At 39.6% G+C, this 20,551-nt stretch overlaps 1 protein-coding gene and 1 pseudogene across 1 annotated transcript in view; both read right to left on the reverse strand.

Annotated features, from left to right (window-relative positions):
• Window positions 1–1,772: 1,772 nt before the first annotated feature.
• LOC122647507 (SNF1-related protein kinase catalytic subunit alpha KIN10) overlaps window positions 1,773–20,551 on the reverse strand; it is a 56,927-nt gene continuing 38,148 nt past the window's right edge. Inside the window, exons 12-13 of the mRNA XM_043840896.1 lie at window positions 8,938–8,943; window positions 1,773–1,784 (exon numbers count right to left, since the gene is read on the reverse strand). The gene's annotated coding sequence lies outside the window, so the exon portion shown is untranslated. The remainder of the gene's footprint in view (window positions 1,785–8,937; window positions 8,944–20,551) is intronic.
• On the reverse strand, window positions 15,638–17,310 carry LOC122647505 (annotated as a pseudogene).

Here is a 20,551-nt window from a genome sequence, read left to right on the forward strand (position 1 = left end):
GCTACAACTCCACTACAGTTGTGGGAAACAACAATGATTTCTATAGAATCCGGACCAGGCTGCACGGAAATAAAACAAAAGTCAGAACTAAGGGCAAAAATTAAAGATTTTGAACCTTAGGAACAAAGCTAAAACTTAATTAACGTTCAAGTTCTAGACCAAACTGTATAGTCACTTTTCTTACCTTTATCCCAAAGCATCTAGACCAGTCGACAACAGTTCCAAAAGGAACTCTACCAGGGTCTCTAGCGAGTAGACTGGGACGAAAAAAAGTTTGAAGTACCAGTAAATACAAGCAGAAACTATAATACCTTGTACGAAAAAAATTTAGCTTTTTCCGTTCATTTACCTCCCTGGGTTGTTAGCATCTCTTTGTGGATGCTGAGTTGTTGGGTTTTGCTGTTGTTGGTGCTGACCACTCGTGACCACAAACTCACAGCTCGTGTCTGTCGCCGCCCCAGGTGCCTGAACACAATTGAAATGCTAAATTGAATTGTTGAACTAGGGTATTTTCATCTTATTACCTGCTACTGACATTTAATGAAAATGATGCACATGAAAAGGAATCCTAGCATAGAAGAGTAAGGATAGACACTAGGATAGACAAAAATTATCTTCTTCCCCCCTAAGAGACGAGTACTTGGCCCTAATGAATGTTGAATATGTGTGCATGCCTATGCTCATGACACCCTAGGTTCTACAAGAGGTGCCTCCGAATACTGGAAGAAATGTGGGCCAAATTCACAGGGAAAGCTAAATAAACTACAAACAGATTTCCAGCAGAATGTACAAGGGTACATCTAACTGCATTAAAGAACCTTTCTTCCTACCAATGGAAAATTGATATCATTGCTAAATAAGATCCATTTAACCAGCTAAAATAAACTCAGCATACAAGAAAGAAACTGACATTCAACATGTATTTGCAGATATACATGCACAGATATGCATAAATTCATTCAATAGATAGCTCCCTTTTGAATGATAACAAATAGTAGTTTCGAACGTATCTCTCAATGTGTCGTGGTCCAAATGCTTAATAGCCAAATGAAGGTGGAACTTACATTCTGCAGTTGCTGCCACATGAAACCATTCTCATACATCAAGTGGGAGACCTGCTTCTGAAGTCGGTCATTCTCCTACATCAAAAGCTTGTTCATAGCAGTCAGCTTCCTATTCACCGTCTGTACACGGGATGCATCCTTTCTTTGCTTTTCCCGGCATCTGCCTAACCAATAACGGCAGAAAATTTAGGGGAAGGAATACAACCTCGTTTTTACAGAAACTTTAACTACAAAATCTCTATATTGCAGTAAGCATGCATAAAATATGGGATATTTAAATAAGAAAAATAAGAATAAAAATTCCACTTCTCACTTATCTTCCCATTCTCCAAGTCAAACAACTATAGACCAACTTCACTTATAGAAACCACATTCAAACAAAATAGGAGTCAAAATTTGCCTCTTGGGATATTTAAAATTATGGGATACACAAAATAAGAATATTAAGAAAAAAATTCCACTTCTCCCTTTTCTTCCCATTCTGAATGACTAAGACCTAACAAATTTCAGAGTTCTTCCTAATCATGACTAACAAAACATTAGCAACAAAAAAAAGGAAAATTCTTCTCAAATCACACATTTCCAAGAAAAAAATCCCAACAAATAAACAATTTAACAAACACAAACCCCCCCCCTCTTCCACCCAGTAAAAATATAAAAAATATAAACACCGACCTAGAAAAAATTTAAATATATTCGCGACAACCATGATCTATATTACTTTTTTTAATGAAAAAAAGTATCACCGAAAATGAAATTATCATTAGGAAAGAAAAAGGGACCAATTAATTAAGATGAGTCTAAATAAGGCTCTTCTTCTAGGTTTCAGCAGAGCAAGACAGCTTACTGCTAAAGCAAGTTGAAAGATTCCCAATCCCTTTCCTTTATTCCCATGAAAACACAATAGTCTAAAATTTCTTAAAATATACATAAGAAAGTATAACCGAATATCATCATTTCCTTCACAAGAAAAATAACAATACATAAACAAGTTCTGCCCAAATCTCTTTCTTATCATAGAATCCAACAAATGAATGAGTAAAACAGACCTAAATCCGCACGAAAACATAACTTCAACAAAGTGAAGTTCAGACTCAAATATCCCAACTTTTGAACCAAAAAAACTTGAATGATAGTAAAATCAAAACAGATGATTTTTTTATTTTTCAGAGTCACCAACATTAAAGAGAACAGAAGAGAACCTGCAATCCATAAAAGACAAAGGAAGGAAAAAAACTTTTTTAAAAATGTACCAACAAGAACATTTAGATCAAAACAACTTCTTTTCCATCTCTCAATCCCATTCTCCTTTTTCTTTTTCTGAAATCACTCAGAATAATGAACAACAATTCTTATCAAGATTTCTTCTATTAAATAAACCAAAAATAGCATCCCAATACTTTATAAAATAATAAAAACAAACCCACTCTGCGTTCAAGAGAAGTAAAAGACCATAACAAAGCCAGGTAACAACACATTCCAACAAGAACCAAATATTTTCTCGTTCTGTTCCACTCCAACTTCAGAACAAACACTTGTAAATGAATGAAAAAATAAGCCAAATAGCCCAAACCAACCAGAAGAGCACACATTTTGACACCAAGGAGGAAAAAAAATGAGAAGCACAAAACCCAACTCCTCAGATCACATTTTCTTTCCATCCAAACCCAAAAAAATAAAAACAAGCTTCAATGAAACAAAGGAAGAGAACAAGTATAACTGCATCTGTCAGACTGTCACTGCATTTCTGCATCTTACCTCCGATTCAAGAACCAAACTTTGATCTGTTAAAGGCTCAATGTTGGAGAGTATAGGACACTCTCTAATCAGTTGTTGCCTTCTCATGGAGCTTGGATTGGGGCATTCAGAGCAAACCCTCTCCAAAGCCTCAACCTGCTCAGGCATATATCTGACACACTTGCTAGAATCCATCTGTTTAGACTCCTTAATCGAGAGCGCCATATATATATATCCAAGCCAGAAAAAACCCAAAAACCAAAGATAAAAGATTTCAAAAAAAAAAAAGGCCAAACAAACAAAGCAAAGCAACGGCAGATTGAAAGAACTACAAGGGGCAATAACAACTAGAGCCTTGGGCACTCTTTATGATCACTGAAACGATGCTTCCAGATCCTCTCAGGCAGGCTATCTCCTCCAAGAGAACCTCCTCTCTCCCACATCCGAAATCCTCCCTAACCCAGAAAAGCTCAGTTGAGAACAAGAAGAATCAGATAGGTAGCAGTCTTATCTTGGACGAGGTGTGAAGTGGAGAGGATAAGCGGAAAAACAGAGATGACCCAAATAAACCAACCCACAGAGACAGAAGAAAAAGAGAGTGGGGGAGAGAGAACAGAGATGGCAAATAAAGACCCAGGTGTGACTAGTGAGTGTTTAGCTTTTTCAAAGTTTTTTCCTCAAAAACCTCTCTCTCTCTCTCTCTTCCCAGCCATGACTCAAACAATTGTCTCTTAGTACCACCCAGGCTATCTTCTCAAAGCGTACATGAAATAACACAAAACAGCACGAAGCATCATTGGCAAAATAGATCCACCCCCCCCACCAATAAATATATGTAGTGGGGGTATCCTAGAATTGGAAGAATATCATGCCGCACGTTGGCCCATTACCTGGAAGGTTTTGGATTTTGGCATCTAAAGATTCAAAACAAACCACCAAATCAGTTACATATCTCAACAAATATGCTCTCTAGCCACACTTACTAGAAATGGAGGGCTGACGTCTCCAAGACCACCATCAATATTAGAAATGCAGCAGTAAAGATTGTTATTTTGTGAAGAAACATCCAACCCATTCTAGAGGTCAGTTCACCACACAAGGCTCCTTTTTTTTATAATTTCAAGGCAAGATGGATTTACACAAGGATTTTGTGCACAAATCAAGAAATGGTTTGAATATGAAAAGCAAGCACACTAAGTTAACTCTATGATGTATATCAAAAAGTTGATGTGCGCTAAGGAATGGAACAGGATTAGCACATCCATATCTGGGAACAATAATTATTATGAGGTTTTTATCTCATTTTCATAATTAGCAAATACATTGTACAGGGTGGGCAAAACTTATTACAACAGTATGATGTGTCATTGCTGCTGCTTCTTTTTGGGGAGGTACAAAATATTTCCCACTATTCATTGTAGGGAATGTTAATATGTCTATTGACATACTTAAAAGTCAAAACACAGAAGGTACAAAACTAAATATTCATGACAACTAAAAAAATGACGGAAACCATAAAATTGCTCCCCTTTAAAAAATATTTTTGCTTGCCCTATACTTCAATTTCTCAAATCCCACCTCCCACGCTCCAGCAAAGCAAGGACACCATGTTTACAAATTATTATAATACCTAGAAAGATGAACCGATATAGAAGGATACAGCCCATATGAAGTAATAGCTGCCTAAGCATCAAGACTAGCATTTGTCACATTACAAGAGCCTCAAAGGCTACTTTTTTTTCCCACTAATAAAACAGAAACTACGTCTGTTGCAATGTTTGCAGACGGGTTCTCTGTTAGCAGTCACCATATTCCAAGTAGAAATGATTCAGCATCAAAACTACAGCCATAAATAGAGAGGTCTTGCAGATAATAAACTAGAACAAATCTTGGTTTTGAATCAAGATTAGGCAAGCAAAGGAGAAACCCTCACCAATCCTGCTTCAACATTCAAAGAAATTTTTCAAGGTGCTCTATTTGTGACCAAACCCTAAAGTCCAATGAAATGTCAAAAAGCATAATTTCAAGGTAATAAATATGCTAGTTAGGTTATCAACGATTATGAACGACACATGATAAAGATAGGGCCTTATTTAGATACTCTCAATGCAACAAAGAAAAATGTATGTGTGTGTGTCCAAAGAAAAATCATGTATAATGAATCCATGTGATTGGACAAGTATAACCTGGATATTATTCATGGCCTACCTACAATTTCCAAACGTAATAGTGTCTTTTTCAATAAGTTCATAATAACGTTGAGGTCCAACGCGATTATCCTGCACCAAGAAAAAACACATGTTAAGGAGAAAATACAATCAAAATGACCTAATTATCCATCTATATCACAAAAGGTAATATAAAGGAGACAATGAAATCAACTTACATTAATAAAGGTTCCATAGTATTTGAAAGGTCCATTAAGTAAGGCCTGGCAATCAGGTGCAGATAAGCAATTAGCATCAGGGAATTAAATATCAAAGAAAATGGCAGGTATAAAGTAATAGATTACAGAACTTGCTCACAGAGGATACAAACTCGCTCGTTCTTACCTTACTTGCTTTGTTACTGTTCCATCAGTTTGTTCTTTCTCCACTTGGCTGAAAAAAAGAAAAAGTAAATAACGTACAGAAAAATTCCAGAAACAAGACATAAAATAAGATGGAATAATTCATACCGGAACTGGATGACAGCATGTTGCTTGCTGCAGGAAGGGTGATCTGTTGGGATATCTGCCACTCTCCTTTCTCTACCAAAAAGATAACAGCTTTGGCGGTGCACGTATAGGGGTTCTGCCCATTAGAATGTCTTCTTAGTCAAAAACTATGAGGTCACACAGATTAAGGGCAGCACTACAATACGAAGGTACACAACAGAAACAAGATTAAATGTTAGAATTGAGCAGAAATAAATTATCCCAGAATTAAACGAGTCCTCATGGTACAAACTTTGCAGTGGTAGAATTGGCCCAAGTTGTGGCAAATAAGCCAACTGAGTTTGATCAAAACACTCCCCCCCCCCCCCAAGAAAAAAAAATCAACTTCAATGATAAGTTTTATGACTTTCAGCAAAAAAGTTGAAGGAAATGAAGAGGTCAAAGCAGAATTAAATGTCATTGAAGAATAGATGGTGATTTCTTGGTTTTCCACTACCCCTTTAAAAGTTACAAGCAAAATTAGAGGCTTGGAAAGTTTTTGGCACTTTGGCTAGTGGAAACTTGTACTACCCCCACAATCAGAAATTTTCTTAATATTCAATCATAGTTGTCATGGCGTCGCCATGGGATCATATCACTAGAGATATCATTGCTCTATTATATAATCATAAGCTCCATTTCACCAGCTAAAATAAACTCAGGATACAAGAAACAAACTGACATTCAACATGTATTTGCAGATATACATGCACAGATATGCATAAATTCATTCAATAGACAGCTCCCTTTTGAATGATAACAAATAGTAGTTCGATCGTATCTCTCAATGTGTCGCGGTCCAAATGCTTCATAGCCAAATGAAGGTGGAACTTACATTCTGCAGTTGCTGCCGCATGAAACCATTCTCATACATCAAGTGGAAGACCTGCTTCTGAAGTCGGTCATTCTCCTACATCAAAAGCTTGTTCATTGCAGTCAGCTTCCTGTTCACCGTCTGTACACGGGATGCATCCTTTCTTTGCTTTTCACGGCATCTGCCTAACCAATTACGGCAGAAAATTTAGGGGAAGGAATACAACCTCGTTTTTACAGAAACTTTAACTACAAAATCTCAATATTGCAGTAAGCATGCATAAAATATGGGATATTTAAATAAGAAAAATAAGAATAAAAATTCCACTTCTCACTTATCTTCCCATTCTCCAAGTCAAACAACTATAGACCAACTTCACTTATAGAAACCACATTCAAACAAAATAGGAGTCAAAATTTGCCTCTTGGGATATTTAAAATTATGGGATACACAAAATAAGAATATTAAGAAAAAAATTCCACTTCTCCCTTTTCTTCCCATTCTGAATGACTAAGACCTAACAAATTTCAGAGTTCTTCCTAATCATGACTAACAAAACATTAGCAACAAAAAAAAGGAAAATTCTTCTCAAATCACACATTTCCAAGAAAAAAATCCCAACAAATAAACAATTTAACAAACCCCCTCCACCCAGTAAAACTACATAAAATATAAACACCAACTTAGGAAAAATTTAAATATATTCGCAACAACCATGATCTATATACTTTTTTTCACAAAAAAAAAATCACCGAAAATGAAATTATCATTAGGAAAGAAAAAGGGACCAATTAATTAAGATGCGTCTAACTAAGGCTCTTCTTTTAGGTTTCAGCAGAGCAAGACAGCTTACTGCTAAAGCAAGTTGAAAGATTCCCATTCCCTTTCATTTATTCCCATGAGAACCCAAAAGTAGTCTAAAATTTCTTAAAATATACATAAGAAAGTATAACCGAATATCATCATTTCCTTCACAAGAAAAATAACGATACATAAACAAGTTCTGGCCAAATCTCTTTCTTATCATAGAATCCAACAAAACCTGAACTTCATTCCAACAGTCAAGAAAACTACGCGAGAACAACAAACCTGCATGTATATAAGCTCTAAAGTCCCTCCATTTCCAGCAGGGATTGTAGACAACACATCAAGGCAACGGCAATCATGGAACCAAGATGGACGAGATCTTTGAGGATCTCAGCGACCTGTAGATAGTTGAAACAAATATTTTACAACATATCGATAGAACAATACAGTTTGAAAAAATTTGAAGAAAATTACCTTTGTGGGCTCTAAACTCACAAGACCGCAAGCTCGTGCTGCAACTCCACTACAATTGTGGGAAACAATGATTCCTATAGAATCCGGACCAGGCTGCACAAAAAAAAAAAAAATTCAAAACTAAGGGCAAAAAATAAAGATTTTGAACCTTAGGAACAAGGCTAAAACTTAATTAACATTTGAGTTCTGGACCAGACTGTATAAAGTCACTTTTCTTACCTTCATCCCAAGCATCTGGACCAGTCGACAGCAGTTCCAGTAGCCTTGAAAGGAACTCTGCCAGGGTCTCCCTTGCTATAGCGAGAAGACTGGGACGAAAAAAAGTCTGGTACCAGTAAATACAACCGGTCAGTGAACGAGTACATGAGCAATCGGTTTGGCCGACGGCTCTCTCACAAAACTCATCCATTAAAGAGCAAAACCCTGGATTTCAACAATAACAGAAACCGAGATCGAACAAGGAAATGGAAACAGCACAGAGATCACATAAACCCTATGGTTTCACGTATCCCGTACCACAGAGAATCGACCTCAATATCTCCAACCGGTCAGTGAACGAGTACATGAGCAATCGGTTTAGCCGACGGCTCTCTCCCAAAACTCATCCATTAAAGAGCAAAACCCTGGATTTCAACAATAACAGAAACCGAGATCGAACAAGGAAATGGAAACAGCACAGAGATCACATAAAGCCTATGGTTTCACGTATCCTGTAGCACAGAGAATCGACCTCAATATCTCCAAATCAAAATGAATGAAAGGAACCCTAACCCTACACTCGTTAATATAAGCTATCAATTACTGAAGTAGAAACCATAACCCTAACAGTGAGTTTAAACCCTTGTTCGCAGGTAGATAACCTTTCTTTTTCTTCTTCTTCTTCTTCACCTCTCGTCTCTGCTGCTCTACTGCGAGAGGAGAAATCGAAACCTAAACGAACGACCTGTGCTTCTTTCTCTCTCCTCTCTCTTCCTTTTCTATTGCCGTGAGTTTAACCGAAACCGTTGGATGTTTTTGACGCGGATTGATGACGTGGATGGTATTGAACAGCTGAGATTTTAGTTGATTGTGTTTGTTTCTATAGAGCGGTAAAGGACATTGAGGACAAGAGAGTCATTTCCGATATTCCTATAAATTACAGGATGGTAATGAAAAATGCTTTTTTTTTTCATTTTAGCGTTTTTTAAGATTGCCACGTGGAATGATAACTTGAGTCGATTCGGACCGTTACCTGATTTCGAACTTTAATCCATTAACCCATTAACCCATCAACCCATAACCCCAAACCCCTAAACCCTAAACCCAAAACCCTTAACCCCTAAACCCATAAACCCATAACACATAACCCCTAACTCCAAAACCCTAAAACCCATAAACCAATTAACCCATTAACCCATAAACCCATAACACATAAACCCATAACCCCAAACCCATTAACCCCATTAACCCATAAACCCTAAAAGTGATTTTGTGTCTCTTACTGGACATCTCATCTTGTTCTTTTAATTAAATTTTATCAAAATCACTTTTGAAAATAAATAGAATAAACGAAGAGTTTACAATAGAAAAGTATTGTTATTCAAATACTTGCGGTTTAGTATCTTCATGAACAAGATGTGACAAATAGATCAGTGTTTCAAACTGATCAAACACAGACAACAGAAACATACTACAGAATATCCAGAAGGGTACACATAAATACTATGATTGAGATATTGGTGCATAAGTAATTAAAGGGAATATAATTTTCATTTTATAAGATCATTAAGGGCCCATTTGGTTAGAAGTGATGTAAATAGTTGAACAAGAACAAAATAGAAAGTTTTGAAATCATTTGATTCTTCCACTTAGTAGAAAAGATAATTAACATTACAAAACGCACCCCAACGTACATGCCCCCAAAAGAGAACTTCCAAATTTAAATCCAATCTTATCTCACATTGCACAAGTATTTAACCAAAAAAAAGTTGACAAGCATAGTAATCTTTCATATTATTCACAAACCATTTATATATATATAGGCCAAATGTTCTCTGTATCGGGGCGCAGGCTGCGCACAAACACATGGGGGTGGGCAAAATTATCACCCTGCCCCCCTGAATGGCAGGCCCATGTGTCTGGGTGTAGGTTGCGCTGAGGCACAGAGAACATCAGCCCATATATATACAAACACACACAAAAACATATACTAAAGAAAAACATAATATCTCAGCAGTATTAATTTGACATGTTTGCCAGATTATTCTATAATTTCTGCATTTATTTCATAATACGTTCATATAAACAATTTCAGAACACCAAATATTAACAACAGTACTTAATTGATAAATATGTAAATCACGTGCAAACCTTATAATCTATATATCTTCTGACTGGATGTAGTTCAGTATCTGGAGACTGCACACACCTTATATTGAACAAGCACATCATCGCCTTTCATGCTTTCACGGACAATATTCCCATTTTCATCCTCAACAATCAAAACTTCTTCAGGTTTTTTCGTACGACAGATCATCAACATTCTTAACTTTGACATTGGATAAGCATACATCTATCTTCGTTGGAGAAGTTATTGGCCAAGGCCATCGATCATACCAGGAAGCAATGGCATCTGCAGAATCAGTACATAAAAAGTACACACAATAAGCACAAAAAATTTCAAAAATCAATATTCCAAAATAAAAAATAAAGCACCGCACAGAAAACAAAGACTAAACCTTCAAAAAACTGATGAACACAATTAATACAGAAATGAGCCATAGAAGCATGAATGTAACTGGCAACAAATGCCAAACAAATAGCATCTTGTATGTAAGAAATGATCTCCCAATGCCTAAGCAATAGAAACTGTAGGCTTCCCAACAAGAATAAAGCATTACAAAAAAAAATGAACTTGCACCATATCAGCACAAAGATTCAGAGAAAGTATAATATCAAAGATGTATGTACCATATAATATCTAAAATGTATATCCAATTAGTAACCATATGGCAAACCCTACCCTCTCCAAATGTCAGAGTTATTTTTGGTTTATATTTAGATTATCAAAACAGAATATAAGCCACCATAACAACGAACAACCTTCCTCAACTTCTTAAGTACGCAACACAACGATACAGTTCTAGGCAACCATAATAAAGTTCTACAGTTCTATTGAATTCCGCTAATCAACCCCATTTATTTGAAACTATGCATACCTGAAGCCCCATCAAGCCAACAATTGCTACAGGATTGTCTGGACTATGTTGGGTCTCAAAAAGTTCTAAGACCAAGGAGTTCCAATAGTCCAAGCAGTTAACAAATGCACATATATGTTAATGTAATTGCCTTGAAAACTTCAGTGTCATCAATGAATGAGATGCCAATGAGATATTCAAGACCCAATAGAAGAGCATATCTATTTTCTAGATTTGTTTCAAGTATTCGAATATGGGACTACAAAAGAAAAGGTGCAATTGGCACGTATTCCCACATTGTATTTAGTTCGTGACCAAACAGATAAATGATGCGATACATAAACAGATTCGATCATTACAAATAATACATGACAGCATGTAAGCTCTTCATTGAAGGATGCTTTTTGTGCAAATAAAGCTAAACTCTGATTACTTTGATAGCATATTCGTCATTGATTACTTGCGACTTTGAATAGTTGTAGTCTTGTCGTCACACTATTTTAATTTGGACTAACCTTTATCATTTATGGGAATACTACATTGCTAACTAGGCTCCCCCCCCCCCAAAAAAAAAGAATACTATAGTCGTTGATCAGACTATGACCTCGATCGTAGAAGACTCGGAGCAAGACAGACAACCGTGAAGGAGAAAGAAATGAAGAACGAAGAAGAAGATCGATCGACTCTCTGGTTTCTCCATCTCGATCCTAACCCTAGAAGACAACTAAGGAGGGGAATAAGGGCTAGCTTAAGCTCAACGAAATTATGAAAACTGGAAAAAATCTAAACCCTAACACAAAGAAAGAGAAAAAGAAGATAAAACTGTGATCAGACAAAGACGGACAAATGAAGAAGAAATAACAAGATCGGTCGGCTGTCTGATCTCTCCGTCTCCTAACCCTAGCTGTGTTTAAAAGATGCGAAAATAAAAATAAAAATTCCTGCGTTTGTAAGGTTGATAGGTTAGCGAAAGAATGCCTATGCAAAGAGAGGGGTGCGTACGGACAGGGGAGGGAAAGAGAAAACCAGAGCGTAAAACCTAGGTTAACGTCATCGCTATCGGTGGGGTTGAGCGAAAGTTGTGGGTAGTGTGATAGAGAGAAACAGAGGGTGTTGTGCGGGAGAAAGTGTCATGCCCCTATCCCGATGTAAGATTTTTGCCACATAGGTGTATGACTGGGACAATTACACATCATCCCAACACCTACCAGTATCGCAGATACAGTGTCCTGAGCCACAGTCCACCCTGTCATCACATCTTGATAACAGAAAGGAATGTACAAGAAGGAATAAACCGTTCCAGATACAGAGTTGGCGGAAGCGAAATTAAATTAAATCATTTGAAATTATAGAGCATCGGTTCTCTAATGATAACACATATTACAATTCTAACATAAGTAACCATTCATTGCTCTCCCTATACATAGACATACAGTTTATACATACATGTGGGGATGAAGATAGAAATAATAAAATACAATTAATTCCCCAAGGGCACCAATCTTGGGTGTACATCTACATCCAAGTCACAGCCGCTGGCCCCACTTGATTCGCATCCAACGGTGCTCATCCAAGTAGTACCTTCTGCATAATCGACTACAAAGGGTTGTGCAACGGGGTTGGCCACACTAGCTAGTGAGGGAGCAAAGGGAATGCATATACAGCATACAATCAATATCAATCAAGATGATGCATGCAAATGTTAGATTCATTTTCCACCTAACACACAATTCTATCGGTCAAGTATATGCTACTGTGATAACTCGGGAAACACTGAGGGTCACTTATCCTATCGCCTCAGTGAGTCATCAATTATCACGAAGGAACCTGCACAGGTAGAAGCCATCATGACCACTCAGTGGCAAACCCCGATAGCCATCACTACCCCTGCCCTGGCCTCTCCCACCTCCACAGATCGCAGGTGCTCAGACTATCCAACACATAAACCCCTGTTGGCAAGTGTCGTAGCATAAGGGAGCAAGCATCCTAACCACAGATATACTATATGCAGGGTCCTATCGTCCCGAGAGGTATTCTGGTTGCATCAACGTCCCATTCCATCTAGTACCCGGGTACCAGCACGGCACGGCACATACAGATCAGGATGACATACAACAGTTTTCTTAATTAAATAAATTAGGGTTCCAGTACCGGCAACGTGGCCAGATATAATGGTGAGCATGCTATCACATTCACAATAGTTCACAATTGAATAAAATGCAATGCACACCATGCTTATAAATATATACTAGCATGCCTAAGATTTCATATTAATATATATTCAAACCCAACAAATCACCCAAAACCCACTCACCTAACACGGACGCCTCCGTGTGTGGTTGACATGAATCTCATCTGGGCTCCCCGCCAACCATCGAGTTAGGTAGCCTAGGAATACAAAAACAATCATTAAAGCATGCATAGAAGGGTCCCACATTGGGCCCATAAGGTTAAAATCAGATTTCAACCAAGACAGCACGAGCGGACTCACGGGAGGTCTCAGCGGAGGTGAATCTGCCCCTGACTCCGTTCAGGCCAAAACGTAAAACCAGAGTGAGCAAACCCACGAGCGAAACTTCTTACTTGAGTCCTGTGGTTGATCCGTTCGACACCTAAGACAATCATAAAAGGGAGCGGATGTGCTTCTTAGGTTCGCCCCCACATCCGTTCAATTTCCTGAGACAGACCCGAGAGCAACAGGCTTCGGGCGAAGGCAAACAGGGTGAATCCGTGCCTTCATCTGCTCAGGCCAACACACAGGGTTTATACTGGGCGGACTAACGGGCGGTACCACAATAGATGGATCCGGTCGTTCATCCGCTAGCAGTCTCTTTCGAGATTGCAGAGGGCTTTTGCTCCAGCTTGAAGCTTGGAGCTCCATAGCACCTCAAGAACAAGGGAGAGGTGTTTAAGTCCTCCTAGGGTCACTAGGTCCTAGGCTCACCTCAAGGATCCATAATCCTACAAGGTTTGGGTCTCACATTGGTCCAAGGGTTGGGATTAAGGTTCAAACCAAGGGTTCATTGGCCATGGCTGCAATTGCAGCACTTAGAGGCCTAGGTCAACATCTAATAGAGCTCCCAACTAGGGCCGAGCTTCACCTTGAGTCCCAAATGGAACCCTAGGTTAGCCCTAGCTCAAGAATCCAACAAAAACAAAGAGAAATGAGGGAGAGCTAGGTTGAGGGAGCTTACCTTGGTGAGCTTCCTTCTTCCAGCCACTCTCTCCATCTCTTCTCCCTTGGGTCCGGCCAGTTGGGGAGGAGGTGTGGGGATGCCAGCCATCTTGCCATGGCTTCCATCGTCTTCCCTTCCCCTCCTATTTCTCTTCTCTTCCTCCTTCTTCTTCCTTCCTCTTCCTCCCTCTTCCTCCTTCTCTTTTCTCTTGTCTATTCTCCTCCACGGTTTATGGGGGGAGGGGGAGAGATAAGTGAATGAGAGGGGTTCTTTTAGCTTTAAGGGGGTAGAAGGGTCCTTAGGGTGTGTTTGGTTTAGGTATCCCCAATCACTTAGTGGCCCTAGGTCTTTACATGGGTTTTGGTTTAGGTCTTAGGGCTTGTTTGGCTTTAGCCATACCCATTAGGTCCATTAGGTCATGTTTGGGGTGCACCCTAAGTCCATAGGACTTAATTGTCCACTAGGGTCTGTTTGGTTTAGGCTAGGGTATATAAAACCCATTTTTCACCTAAGTTAAGCCTTGTGGGCCCCACTTCATGGCCTACTCAACCAAGCAATGGTGAGGGTAGGGGTCCATATGGTCCAAAGGTTCAACTAGGGTGTCCGAAACATGGGTATGTGGGTCCCATAGGAAAGTAATCTAAAAAGGCTGATAACAGCACGGGCGGATCCTCGAGCGAATTCTACAAGAGTGAGTCTGTTCGTAACTTCGGTGCTGCTGTCATGGCCCAAACTTCAAGGAAAATTGTGGGGCTTTGGCCTACACTTCCAAGGCTTCAAGGGGAATCTTTCTATGGTATTTCCAGTTCGAGGTCATCAGGGTTGACTATGGTCATAAGGAATTACCCATTGGGTAAGGTCCAAACTACCCTGGGTATAAGGGGATATCTGGGGTGTGGGTGTAACAGAAAGAGACAGAGGAGGAAGAGAGAGTAAAGTCGAAGGATTTCCTGGGGGGAAAGATAACCTACCTCACCGGACCACTGAATGGGCTGATTCGAAAAGTCCACAGCGAAGCGAGCTTTCTCGACGATTGTTTTCAGGTTTTCAAAAAGATGATAGTTAGATCTCAACAGGTTGTCAAAAAAAAATGGCTTGATAGTGATAGTGGCCGCTATTTGGGAGTAGCAGAGAGGTGTGACTGGACAAGGTAGCGCGACACGGAGTCTAGCGCACATCCCACGGCCCACAGTGCTTGGGTACATAGCCCAACACCCCGCCTATGTGTTGGGCTGTGTGCCCAACCGTTGTGGGCCGTCCGATGGTGCGCTACACATTGTGTCGCACGCTATCGAGGACCCAAATCCGCGATCAAGGCATTTGGCTATTTGGACTGCGCGCAAGCATTATCAACCTCGTTTTGGATAGTATATCGATGTCCAACCTAAACTTATTTTCAAATAATATTCAGTACAAGGTAGGTCACACATAGCTAGAACGACTACATATGCATAGATAGAATTGAATGAACCTCCTTGCTAGCTTAATGTCTTGGGAGGTGGGCTATTAGGCCATTACCTTGAAGTCTTACCATTCCCGAGTTCGATAGAAATCAAATTAATGAAACAAAAAAAAAATTTACATTATCAAACAATTAAGAAATAAATACAACACCTCGTGAGCAGAAAAAGAAGAATTAATTAAATGTAAATTATTAATGAAGAAGTTAAAAACTAGAATATTATAAATATAATTCACTGGATTAATTGAACCCAAATCCCCTCGCTAGGTATATCATGATGAAGCAGGAATAAAAGATAATACCCAGGAGGTGCCAGGAAAGTTGAATTTGGAGTGGTCACTTCCATGACATACGACGACGACGAGGAGCCCCTCACCGCAAACACATTGCTACTACCCAACACCAACAGCCTCTGATTCATGGAGTTGGAGTAGGTCGTGAAAGATGGAGCCACCATTGTCACCCCTATCCTTCTCCTGTTCACGTTCGACCCATTTATCGAGAACTACAATGAAAAACGTTGCCCATAACTTAGCTTAGTATGTGAGGGTGGGGAGATGATGGTAGGCTGTAATCCCGAATATCTGGAATCCAAATAAGGAGGTGAGAATGCCTCTAAGCTTAATTCCGTGGGATAAAGAACGCCGGTGAAGTTGTAGTAGTGATGGGGATTGCTTCCTCCCACTAGAACTCGACCGTCACGGAGTAAGACTGCGGTGGAATGGTACAGACGTGGAATGGTAGTTGGGTTTTGTACTTGGAAGTGAGACCCGTTCTTGTTATCCGGTCGATACAACACCGGGTAGAACACTGGATCTCTGCCAAGTTCCTAACCGGCAAGACCCCTTGCGGCACCGTTGATGATCAAGACTTGGCCGTTGGGGAGTAAGGTCATGTCTCCCATCACTCTAGGGAGGGGCATTGTCTCCATGGTCCATGTCGCATTCGGGTCAGTGATTCGGATCCTGCCACATGTGTTTAGGGCTTGGGTGAAGTTCCGTGAGGTGGCATCCTGGTATGACCCCCATGGAGCTCCACCACAGATGAGGACCTCAGCTTCCACTGATTGTTGTAATAAGTTCCTTAGTGGGAGAAGAACCGAGGAGCCCGTGAATGGGTAGGTCCGAGGCTGATAATCTGGAATTGCCGAAAAAGTTGTGATAACAGAGTTAGTGGTATAGTCGAATAAGATTGCTTGATTGTAGGCGAAGATGAATAAGTTGCCATCCACGTTGAGGTGAACAAAAGGGTAGAGAGATTACTGTTTTGTTCTAGAAAAGTTATGGGGAATAGACTAGTAATTGCGGAGGATATGGATAGGGATTTGGGATAGAACTCGTAATTGTTCTCTTACCCGTCGATCACGATCACCCGTCCATCAGGTAGTATTTGATTGGTGGGATACCAACGTGGTGCACTGAGTTCAATTGGAAACTCTTGCCAGTTGCAAGTAGCACAGGGCTGGAAAATCCTGACGGTACGGCCACCCTCATTGAATCTGCCGGTCCGTATGAGGGTGCTGTCGGGGGAGACGGCACCGGAAGAGCACCAGGTATCGGTTTGGAGCATAAGAGGGCATATGGAATTATTAAATACATCATACTCTGCGAAGTGAGCGGTGCAGTCATCTTGGAGGACGAAGTCATTGATGTCATTCTGGCATATGCCATCGGGCAAAGAGAGACTAGAAGGGCCGCAGTCGGTGAGGTCGAAGACGATGACGCGATCATTATTGAGCAGCTGCATGTGCATAGCTGATATGCCAATGCTTTGCTGGAGGAGTTCCCATCGACCTCGTGGAATTGCTGATGTAATATTAATGGAATTGAGGATAAGAATGATCACAAAGATCAAGAAGGAGAAACAATTAAGATTAACAATGGGGTGAGCAGCAGCAGCAGCCATCATCAAGGATAGCTGTCTGCGTATGTACATGCATTACGGTCTCCGCGGCAGGTAGTCCAAGGAGCTAGCTAGCTGAGGGGAGAAGATTAAGGGATGAATAAGGCTTAATCGATCAAGGTGTTTCTTGTACAATATACTACAACTTTGTATAGGTTCATAGCTGCTGCCTCCTATATATACAGGGTCCGCAGGTCCAAGGAGAAGATTAATGGATTAAGGCTTATTGATGGATGGATGGATGGATGATCACCTGGGGGTGTATGTACGATATACTGCATATAGGGTTGGCCGGCCCTATATGCATGCAGTATATCCTACACATCTAGCTGTTTGGTGCATTACAATGCCGTCCTAATAGCTTGACACGTGGAAGTATTTTCATTCAAAAACGTGAGTTCGATGATGCAAAGGCAGTTTTTTTGTTTTTTTGGTTATCTTTTCTTTCTTCTTGAACGTGGCACCGTTAGATGTTATATCTTCCACGTTTCAAACATTACAATGCACCACAAAAGTAGGGCACTATAGAGGATTTTTTTTTTCCCTTTAAATTAATGGATACTGTTAAGGAGGAAGAAAAATAATTTAGCTCATCTCCGAGGAGCCCAGCACGCCTAAGGTGCTGCCAGCCGTTGGGCTATGCCTCATACATCCTAGGCATGCACTAAGATATATGCAGCACAACTCAAATGCTGGATGCCCCTTGGGCATGCCCTGGGCACTGGGCTCCCTGGAGACGATCCCGATTCCAAGAAAAAAAAGATTGGGAGTCTTGAGGTTCTTTGGGACCTGGGAGTTTTTGTTTTTTAATGAAAAACGGGCAGCAGCAAAATTTTTCCATTTCTAAGATCCTTCTTGCTGGGTTCCATTAATTATGTATGTTGTTGATTAATGGTTTTTTTTTTGGTAGAAAGAGAATCTATTGATTACCACGGATTACACGCCTGTCATCTGGATCAGAGAGACAAGGATCGGAATTGGGCCAAACTGTCCTATCCGCAATAGACAGAGCCCTCCTGCCAAGGGAATCTGCAACAAGATTGGTAGCCCTTGGAATAAACATAAAATTACAATCATCTAAGTAGGAGGTTAAATGTCGAATATCCTCAATCACTGGCCAGATGTTGTTGATTAATGGTTAGTTCTTCATCCCGTTGCAACTTGCAATAAAAAACATGTTTTATTATAAATACCTGACAAAACTTATTATGATGTAATTAATTCTTCCATCCAACTACCCTGCCCCCGCCCGAAAAAAAGTTCATGTTGCCGTCTTCTCTACTACCTGGAAGGTCAAAACCTGGATATCATCTTCTTTGGACTTTCAAACTAATTTAAAACGATTTTATTTTTTGCTTTTTTCTTTCTTGAAAATAAACAAATAAATAAGGGATAAAGAATACTATCTGGTCGTGCACGGCACATGACCCCAACGCTGAATGTTTAAATCAAAAAAATGTATTTTATCGTATATTTTCATATATATGGTAAAATACTCATTTTTTAAGTGCACCCGTATTATTCATGTATTAAACACGAATTAAACGTGTTTAATACTTTTTAACGTAAGTTTAGTACATTCGGTTATAAAAAAATAACTCAAAACTTAAAGAAGAAAAAATGCAAAACAAAACCCTCGCATAATACGATTTTGGCCTTTTTCTCTTCAAACCCTAGCCGCCGACTGCCCCCATTCCATTCATCTGCTTCATCTCCATTTTCATTTCAGTTCAGATGGCCGGCGAGACTTCCTTTGAGGCTGAATACCCCCTACCCCCTTCCTATTATCGGTTCTCATTTCAATTCAGGTGGCCGGTTAATTGCAGCTGGGTAAATCGGTGATTGCAGAGGCCGATAAACTCCATTCCTCTTCTTCTTCTTCGTCTCCGTTTGCCAATCGGTTGTAGTGGTGGCTGGTGGGAACACTCAATTTGAGACTCTCTCTTCTTCATCTCTGTAAGTCATTCCTCTTCTTTCTCTCTGTTTTTTTTTTTCCTGCTTCATCTTTGTGTGGTTTAATTCACGGAACAAAATTTTCGTAAACAAATATGATTCGAGTAACATGAGTCAATGCTATTATTATATTGTGTTTATTTTAGTTGTGATGTTTCTTTTTGATAAAATCATTGTCTATATGTTATTATTTTGTTTATTAGGTGGTGCATGTCTATGAGTGGAGGAGAAGAGAAGGGAAGTGGGTGATTGAGAAAGTGAGCCAAGATTTAGAAAAAAATAGTGAATAAGGACGGGTATGTATGACAACCATTCTATTTCAAAAAATTGGTTCCGAGTCAGAATTGATTTTTTCTGTTTTTGGATTTTTAGAGTAATTCTGTACCAACAAATATTATATGGTAAAAAATTGTTTCTGCTATTACAGAGAAACAGAAACATGTATGAATGGTCATCCATACATTTCAAGTTCTCAAGAAGTATCTGAGATACCTCATCCTACTCATTGAGGTGAATGTCTTCCTTGAGGCAAAAACAGCATTTAGGCATATTACATACAAAGAACACGATCAAATCAAACAAGAATACAATTCTTACAGATCTCAAATCTCAATCAAACTAACATTTTTAATCAAGATTGAAAACATCAGCATCAAATTATAAGGAAAAGACAAAAAATTGAGTTGGCAGAACCCAACTACTATGATGAATGCAAACAGTATGTGGATCATTGTCAATACCGAGCTCTCCTTCTTACTGGGAAATAGAAAACAGAGGAACAACAATTAACGAGATGAAAAGGAACAAGACTGAAAAAACCCAAATCCTAGTTAGACAAAAAATAGACGAAAACCCTAAACCCCCTAAACCCTAAAACCCTAAACCCTAAACCCTAAAACCCTAAAACCCTAAACCCTGAACCCTAAACCCTAAACCCTAAATCCTGAACCCTAAACCCTAAACCCTAAACCCTAAACCCTAAAACCTAAATCCTAAACCCTAAACCCTTAAACCCTAACCCCTAAACCCTAAACCCTAAACCCCTAAACCCTAAAACCCTAAAACCCTAAACCCCAAACCCCAAACCCTAACCCCTAAAACCCTAGACCCTAAACCCTTAAACCCTTAAACCCTTATACCCTTAAACCCCAAATCCCAAATCCCAAACCCCAAACCCTGAACCCTAAACCCTAAACCCTAAACCCTTATCTTGTAATATATAAATCCACCCATAACCTGACTGGAAACCACAACATGGACTTGTGTTGTTTTTCCTCTCTTCACTTATTTC

Source organism: Telopea speciosissima, unplaced genomic scaffold (genome assembly GCF_018873765.1).
Source record: "Telopea speciosissima isolate NSW1024214 ecotype Mountain lineage unplaced genomic scaffold, Tspe_v1 Tspe_v1.0069, whole genome shotgun sequence".
In the NCBI taxonomy this organism is placed as follows: Eukaryota; Viridiplantae; Streptophyta; class Magnoliopsida; order Proteales; family Proteaceae; genus Telopea; species Telopea speciosissima.